Source organism: Rhinolophus ferrumequinum, chromosome 11 (genome assembly GCF_004115265.2).
Source record: "Rhinolophus ferrumequinum isolate MPI-CBG mRhiFer1 chromosome 11, mRhiFer1_v1.p, whole genome shotgun sequence".
NCBI classification, from domain to species: Eukaryota; Metazoa; Chordata; class Mammalia; order Chiroptera; family Rhinolophidae; genus Rhinolophus; species Rhinolophus ferrumequinum.
The window spans coordinates 10,080,813-10,089,142 of record NC_046294.1 but is presented as its reverse complement, the minus strand read 5'-3'; positions in this window follow the sequence as shown (position 1 = coordinate 10,089,142).

Here is an 8,330-nt window from a genome sequence, read left to right as displayed (position 1 = left end):
AATAGCAATCCTGCACCCACATAAAAACTACACTTTTAATACGAGATAAAAAGATATTTCACAAAATGTGCAAGCTTTTGCACCTGCTGGCATAGCTGCAGCTATGGCTTCATGAATTTCCTTGCTTTTTCTTACAATGGTCCTTACGCTGGATTCATTTATTTTGAAATGGTGGGCAACTGCAGCTGCAGACCTCAATCTACAGTACACATCAAACTGTTCAACTTTTTCTTGTCATGTCGTGACTTTGCTTCTTGGGAGTACCTTCCAGCATCACTGGTGGCACGTCGTATGGGTCCCCTGATGTTATTCAAGATTTATGGTGTTGCACTAAACATGATGAAAAACAGTATGCACTACAGTTAATTTTATGCAGTTAGGATTTAATACTGCATCTTTATGGTTGTTTACACTTTTCTCGACTGTGAATGGTGCCACGTACAATTTGTAAGTGTTGGCATGCATAGGTTTTGATACATTTTAATTTTTTATAATATATTTGTGCATATTTTAGGGTAGTAAATGACAAAATAGACTAGCATCTATGTATATTTTATGCATTTGTGACATGCAGAACTTTTTCTTAATTATTTTACTATATCTAGTCTATGCAGTTCATCTGTGATTTTTTTCAAATTATCACAAATCTCAAAAAAAACTTTCCAATATATTTATTGAAAGCAAATACTTATACAAGTAGGCCATGCAGTACAAACTTGTGTTGGTCAAGGGTCAACTGTAATTGCGACTTTCATAACATCCCGAAATGCTGTAATAATTCAAAGTACAAGTTTATGAGAATGATTATTTTCTCAGAAGCTTAAAATTACCATTCATTCATTCTTTCACAAATATTTATAGAAGGCCTACTATTTACTAGGCATTGTAATAGGCACTAAGGATGCAATGCTTATCAAGACAACATCCCTACCATCGGGGAGCTTGCATTTCAGTGGAGGAGAAAGACAATAAACACACACACACACACACACACACACACACTAATTTTAAGATATGGAAAAGTATTATGGCATAAACTAAAACAGAGTAGGGAAATAGGCAAACATTATTTCACATAGGATGGTAAGCGAAAACTACTCTAAGAAGGGACTAACTGAAGTGCAAAAGTAACTATGAAACTGCGTGGAAAAAGTTTTCCAAGAATAGGCAATGTGTGGGGCTTCCAGAATGGCTGAGTGAGGGTACAGCAAATCTCTCTAAAAAGAAACGATGAAACTGGACAAAATTGTCAATGAGAAATCTTTTAAATATTCTGGACATTTACAAAAACATACAGAAAATTGAGGAGTATTTATTTAAGAAAATTTACTGAACCTCAATAAGAACAGTGGATATCTGTGACATTTTAGCTTGGTTTTGCTCCAATTTTTCCTAACCTCCCTACCCCACGTTGCATCTTGCAGAAGTTTTACCTGGGTGGGTTAGACCATGAAGACCAGCAGGCTCACTACACTAGAGAAGGCTGACTTTACTTGGAGCAGAGCACAGGACGTTCCATAACTGGGGTATTTTTTTAATAACAACAGTGATCTCAGCAGCAAACAATCTGGAAAAGCCAATATAACACCTAGCCTAACTGAGGTTGCAATACTTGTTGGGGCAAGAAATTGGCAAGCATCCAAAAACCTGACAGGGAGATTCTGAGAACAGGAAAGTTTAAGTGGTCCTTGATGATAACCTACTTATTCCTTGTGGTCTGGAAGATTATAAATGTGCACTAAGGAGACCAGAGAGGATCCTAGTGACCTGCTCACATCTGGCTGAATAAGAGGCCCTGCAAACACAAAGTAAAAGCTAAGGCAGATTTACAAATGGCCTGAACTTTGGTTGTATTCCTTAAGCTATACCGATTCATTGGTAAAGGTGGAAATCAGAGGCCACACACTGCAAGGCACACAAACTATGCAAAATTAGTACAGGGAAGTCACAAAAGACAGCAATAACAACCATTCCTGGGGGAAGATGAGGCAATCAGAATCCAAAGTTGCTACAATACATTATTTTAAAATATTTATTTTTCAACAACAAAAATATGACATGCAAAAACAGGAAAGAGTGACCCATACACTTGAAAAAAACAGTCAATAAATATAGTGTTTTGTGGGGAGGGGAAGACAAATGGTGGACTTCACAAAGAAAGGCTTCAAGGAATTAAAAGAAAGCATGTTTAAAGAATTAACAGATGATAATAATGACTCATCAAATAAGAATATCAGTGTCTATACTTTGATTGTGATGATGGTACCACATGTATGTCTAAATTCATCAAATTGTACACATTAAATATGTGCAGTTTTTTGTATACCAATTGTGCCTCAATAGAGCTGTTAAATTTTTAAATAAATAAGAATATCGAAAAAACAAATTATTAAAAAAAAACTAAATGGAAATACTGGTTGGAGTTTAAAAATACAGTTATGAAATGAAAAATTCATTAGAGAGATTCAAGAGCAGATATGAGCTGACAGAAGACAAAATCAGCAAACATGCTAGAACAGTATAGATCATCAGTCTAAAGAACATGAAAATAAAAAAGAAGAAAAATGAACAAAGCTTCAGAAATCTTTGGGACACCATCTAATGTGCCAACATATGCTTGAGAGTCCAAGACAATAAGAGAACAGGGAAAAAAAATAAAGAAGTAATGGTCAAAAATTTCCCAAATTTAATGAAAAATATTATTGTATACATATAAGAAACTCAATAATCTTTAATTAGAATAAACACAAACAGATTCACTCCTAGATACCACAGAGCCAAACAGATAAACAGAAAATCTTGAAAGCAGCAAAAGAAAAATGACTGTGTACAATGCAATCACGCTAAGATTAACAGCTGACTTTTCATCCGAAACAATGGAGGCCTGAAGGTAGTGGATGGCACATTAAAGTGTTGGAGGAAAAAATTGTCCCGCATGAAGTCTATATACTTTAAAACTATCCTTCAAAAATGAGGGTGATATAAAGACATACATAGATAAAAAAACAGAATGCATGGTTAGCAGAACAGCCTTACGAGAAACATTAAAGGAAGTTGTTTAGACTGAAAGGAAGTGATATCAGATAGAACTCAAATACACATGAAGAAATAAAGAGCATCAATAAAGGTACTTATGTAGATGACTACAAAAAAAACAGTATAAATGTATCTTTTGTGCTTAAAATGACATAACTGACTTAAATGACAATTGCATAAACTGCACTGGGCCCACGTACATAATCCAAGATCACCCTCTTTAAGGTCATGTTATTATCACCCTTCAGTCCATCTATCACAACTACTCTGCCTTGTAGCATGAAAGCACCCATAGACAATAAATAATGAACAGACATGGCTTTGTTCCACTAAAACTTTACCAAATAAGTGGTGGTCCAAATTAGGTCCAGATGCCATAGTTTGCCAATCCCCTGTTCTATAGATGTATATTTTCTCCTTTTTTAAAAATTTAATAGAGATGAGATATAAAAAGCAATAATTATAACCCTATATTGTTGGTATATCACATATGTAGATGTGATATATGACAATGACAGCACAAAAGAAGGAGGAAGGAATAAAGCTACATGAGAACAAAGTTTCCATATCTTACTGGAATTAAATCAGCATTCATCTGAAGCATATTATTATAAAGATGTATATTGTAATCTTTAAACCAATAACTAAGAAAAATCAAAAAGTTTATTGTAGCACAATTCACAATAGCCAAGAAATGCCCATCAATACACGATTAAGAAACTGTGGTACATTTATACACAATGGAGTATTACTCGGCCATACAAGAGAATGAAATCTTACCATTTGCAACAACATGGATGGACCTAGAGGGTATTATGCTAAGTGAACTAAGTCAGATGGAGAAAGACAAATACCATATGATCTCACTTATATGTAGAATCTAAAGAACAGAATAAATGAACAAAACAGAAATAGACTCAGAGATATAGAGAAAAACTGATGGTTGCTACATGGGAGGGGATGGAGATGGGGGAGATGGTGAGGGGATTAGAAAGTACAAATTGGTAGTCACAAAACAGTCACAGGGATATGATATACAGGGTGGGGAATATAATCAATAATGTTGTGAACATTATGTAGGGTGTCAGATGGGCACTGGACTTATCAGGGGGGTCACTTCATAGGCTGTAGATGCTTGACCACTGTTATATATCTGAAACTGAAGTAAAATAATATTAAATGTCAACTATAATTAAATATATATATTTAGTTACAGGATGTAAAGTACAGCATAGGGAATAGAATCAATGGTATTATAACAGCTATATACCATGTCAGTGTGTAGTAGTTGGGAGGGTTATCACTTTGTGAGGAAAGTAAATGTCTAATTATTACATTGTTTCATACACATGAAACTAATAAAACAAAATAATACACAAAGTACTTAATTTTAAAAAAAACAAAGGGTGAATGTAAAAGACATGAGACATACAGAAAATAAACAGAATCAAATATATGGTGCTAGGAGAACTGACTCTGAGTGGTGAACACACAATGTGACATATAGATGATGTATTACAGAATTGTACACTTGAAACCTATGAAACTTTAGTAACCATAGTCACCCCAATAAAGTTTAATTTAAAATATAAATAACTTTCAAACTTGAAAAGAAAGGCTTAATTACCTAAAAGTCAAAATAACTGTTACTTTTGGAGGGAAAGAATAAGTAATAATTGAGAAATGTCATGACAAGGTGACTTTTAGGGTGCTGGCAACTGTTCATGTTCAAGACCATGAATATTTTTATTATATAAGTCACAGGTGGTCCAATAGGAATTAAGGGAGCGAGTTGTTGCAGAGATAGGACAGAAAGAGAACAAAGGGCACATTTCATTCTATAAACATCTATGTTGCTTATATTGTTTTAAAAAACTAAGTTATTTATTACATATATGACTTTAGGAAACATGATTTATAAGACGTTAATTTTTTTTCAGAACCGTGGTAATGAAGAAACTTTTAGAACTGTTACAGAGGAAGCTGAGAGTGCTCTTTAAAAACCTTAGAAATATGAGATTTTTTTCCCCAGACCTGATGTGGGCCCTAATGATATCTCTGTATAACAAAGCTGCTACAAAGCCCACACATTTTGTGTAAAAGAAAGTACAAAACAGTTGAATTTTTCTTCTCAGTATTCAAGAAATTTCTCTGCATATATCTTCATAGGTTCCAAATGGAAAGCTTTTCTCTACTTAAATATGATATTATTACAAGAAAGAATTTATTCTCTGGATACTCCGAATAGCAGTCAACTCTCCCTTACGGAGCTTTTATAAGAGACCCTAACAAAGATTTGTGATCGTCTCCAGAGTGCAGGCTATAAAAACTTGGAACACGATATTGTATAATTCTCAGGAAAACTTTGAATAGTTTATGCCTCTGCAAGTGATGAGTCTGAGTTCCACCTGAACTAGCTTCTACTTGAACAAAGCATCAATCAAAAGGCCTCCAATTAATAGTCCCTTCATTGTTCTCCTGACTTCTCCTCTCCTCATTAAAGTTCCTTTCTGCCCTGAAAGTCTCTGCTGTCTTTCTTTCCTTTCATTCCCCTTGCCTCTCATTTCTTAGCATTGCTTGGACCATCTGTTCAATTGCTTTTCAAAGCAAACAGGCTGTTTTTCTACAATGAGAATTTCCCAAGAATAAGTTCTGAATTCGGATTCACGCTGTCTTCTAATACGGAACATAACTTCAGAAAGCCTTACTCAGCAGTGTTGATCATGCCCGTGAGCACACGTAGCTCTCTTTTAAATGTGCTACTGGTTTTCATTTGTTTGTTTTCTACCTTGTCTCTCAAGAAGCTTCATCGATTGTTATCTTAATGTTATAAATTAAGATTTCCTGGTTCAAAAAATTTCAATGCTTAGCTCATGTCTATCAGCTCAACCCACTAATTGAGTGTCTACTGTGTACCAATGAATATATTAAACTCTGGAGTATTAAAGATTAACATGGTACCTCGCCGCAAAAAGTTTATTTCAGGGGAGGAAACAAGTAACAAATCAAGACTATGCAGTGTGATACATAAATTAACAGAAGTATGAAAAAGGTGAAGTAGCACAGAAGAGATAATGATCCTTCTGTTGGGAAATAAAAGAGAATAAAAGCTTTCTGAAGTATATGGCCTCTGAGCAGAGGATTAATCATTGCTTATCAAGCAGATTGAAAGATGGGAGGACATTTCAGATAGAAGGATTAGCTCATGCAAAAACAGAAATATGAAAAAGATCATAGTATAATTTCATTTGCTGAAATTAATATATATCATTAAAACATAATGACAGGGAGGAGTAGGTCAAGAGTAAAAGTTAGAGAGGGACTAAGAGGCCAAATCATAAAGAAGTTAAATCATCAAAGATTGGTAACTAAAGTATTGAACTACATCTTGCAGACAGTGATAATCCATCGAAGAGTGTTTAGGTAGAGAAATAATAGGCTTGGATTTACGTTTGAGGAAAAGGTATTAAATAGAGGAAAATGCATTATAAAGGATAAATTTGATAGAAACGAGAGTTTAGAAGAGAGTAATGGATAACTATTGCAATGATTCAGACAAGCAGTGAAAAAGAGAGGGTAATTTCAGGCTTTGTTGACTGGTTAAACATAAGGCATGAAGGAAAAAGAATCTAAGAAACTCCCCAGTTTCTGATTTGGGTGACATCTACATTGATACAAAATCATAAAATGATTTTTCTGTTTTAGATATGTTGAGTTAGAGATAACTCTGAGACATTAGAGATAACTATTAGGCAGTTGAAATACATCTGGGGGTTGGAGAAAAGTTCGTTATATAGAAAGAGATTGATTTTGATGGTAGTTAAAGAGGGTTTCCATTTCCAGCAATTAAGGATCAGGTTCTTGCAGCCCAAGCAGCCTACAAAGAACACAATAAAAGCAAGCCAAATTTTTAAAACATCATCTGTTTGAAGGTATTGGAGATCTAGGATTTAAGGGAGCTGGGATTTAAGAAGCCAGGAACCCAGAGTTGAAACCAAGAGATGATTCAGGCTTTTGGCACACCTTTTCCCCCAGATGCATTTTCTGAATCACAAACAGCAGATAAGAGGTTAAAAAGCTGAGAAGAGCTTCCAATGTTCACATAGGGTTGTTAAGACAATAATTGGAGCTCAGATTCAACAAACAGTTGAGCTAATAAACACTCAGAACTTTCAGTTGTGATCCCTAGAAAGTCTATATCCCAATAGCGAAGGTAAGCAAAAATGGACCATCCCTCTTACAGACTGATGCTCAGACCCAAATCAGCTCAATTACAGATTGCATTAAAATGAGCTCCCTGAAATCTAACATTCTACCAAAACAAAATAAATCATTTCAAGAGAAACATAACATTATCCTTTGCATCAAGTTATCATGTTTTTATACACAACATCTGGGATTCAACAAAAGTAAAACAAGAATTAACTGAAATCCAAGAAAAACACAGGGCCACAATAGATTCCAATAACAGAATTATAAAATCTTAAATGACAAGATTTCAGCAGAGAACTGAAAATTATAAAAATCAAATGGACATGAGAAATAATACAGTACCTGAAATTAAGATCTAAACATATAAATGTAACAGCAATTAGGCATAAACAATGAAAAATCAGCGAACTAGGAAAAAGGCGGGAGGAAAAATCAGACTAAAGCATTGAAAAAAAATGAGAAAATGTAATGCATATGGTGGAAAAAAGTAAGAAACATGGTATTGATTAAAAGTTCCAATACCATGTATTTGGAATTTCAGGAGAATAGAGATAAAAGCAAATAAGTAATATTTGAAGAGATTATATCTAGGAATTTTCCCAACTTGATTTAAAAAAATGACAAATCATAGATTCAAGAAGGGTTACAATATTAACCTAAGTAAAAACAAAGAAACCCACATCTAAGTACATCATAGTAAAACTGTAATAAAACCAGCCACAAAGAGAAAAATCCTAAAAGTAGTCAAAGAGAAAAGACATTTTACCTTCAAAGAACAACAATAAAAAGAATGGCAGCTGACTTGTCAAGCAAAACAATAAAAGCCAAGTCATCAACCTTGAATTAAAATTTTAGTAAGTGTTCTTCAGACAAAAAAAGAAATAATCGTAGATGGAAACTTGAAGAAGCAGGAAAGAAAAAAGTAAAATGAAAAAGCCTAAATTTCTGAGTAAGTATAAATGAATAGTAACCATATAAACAATAATTCCTAAGCATAATAAAATATATTTAAAAGAGAACAGAAATAGCACAAGGCAGATGATAAATGAAGTTAAAGTGTTCTAGGGTCCTTGCCTTGTCTG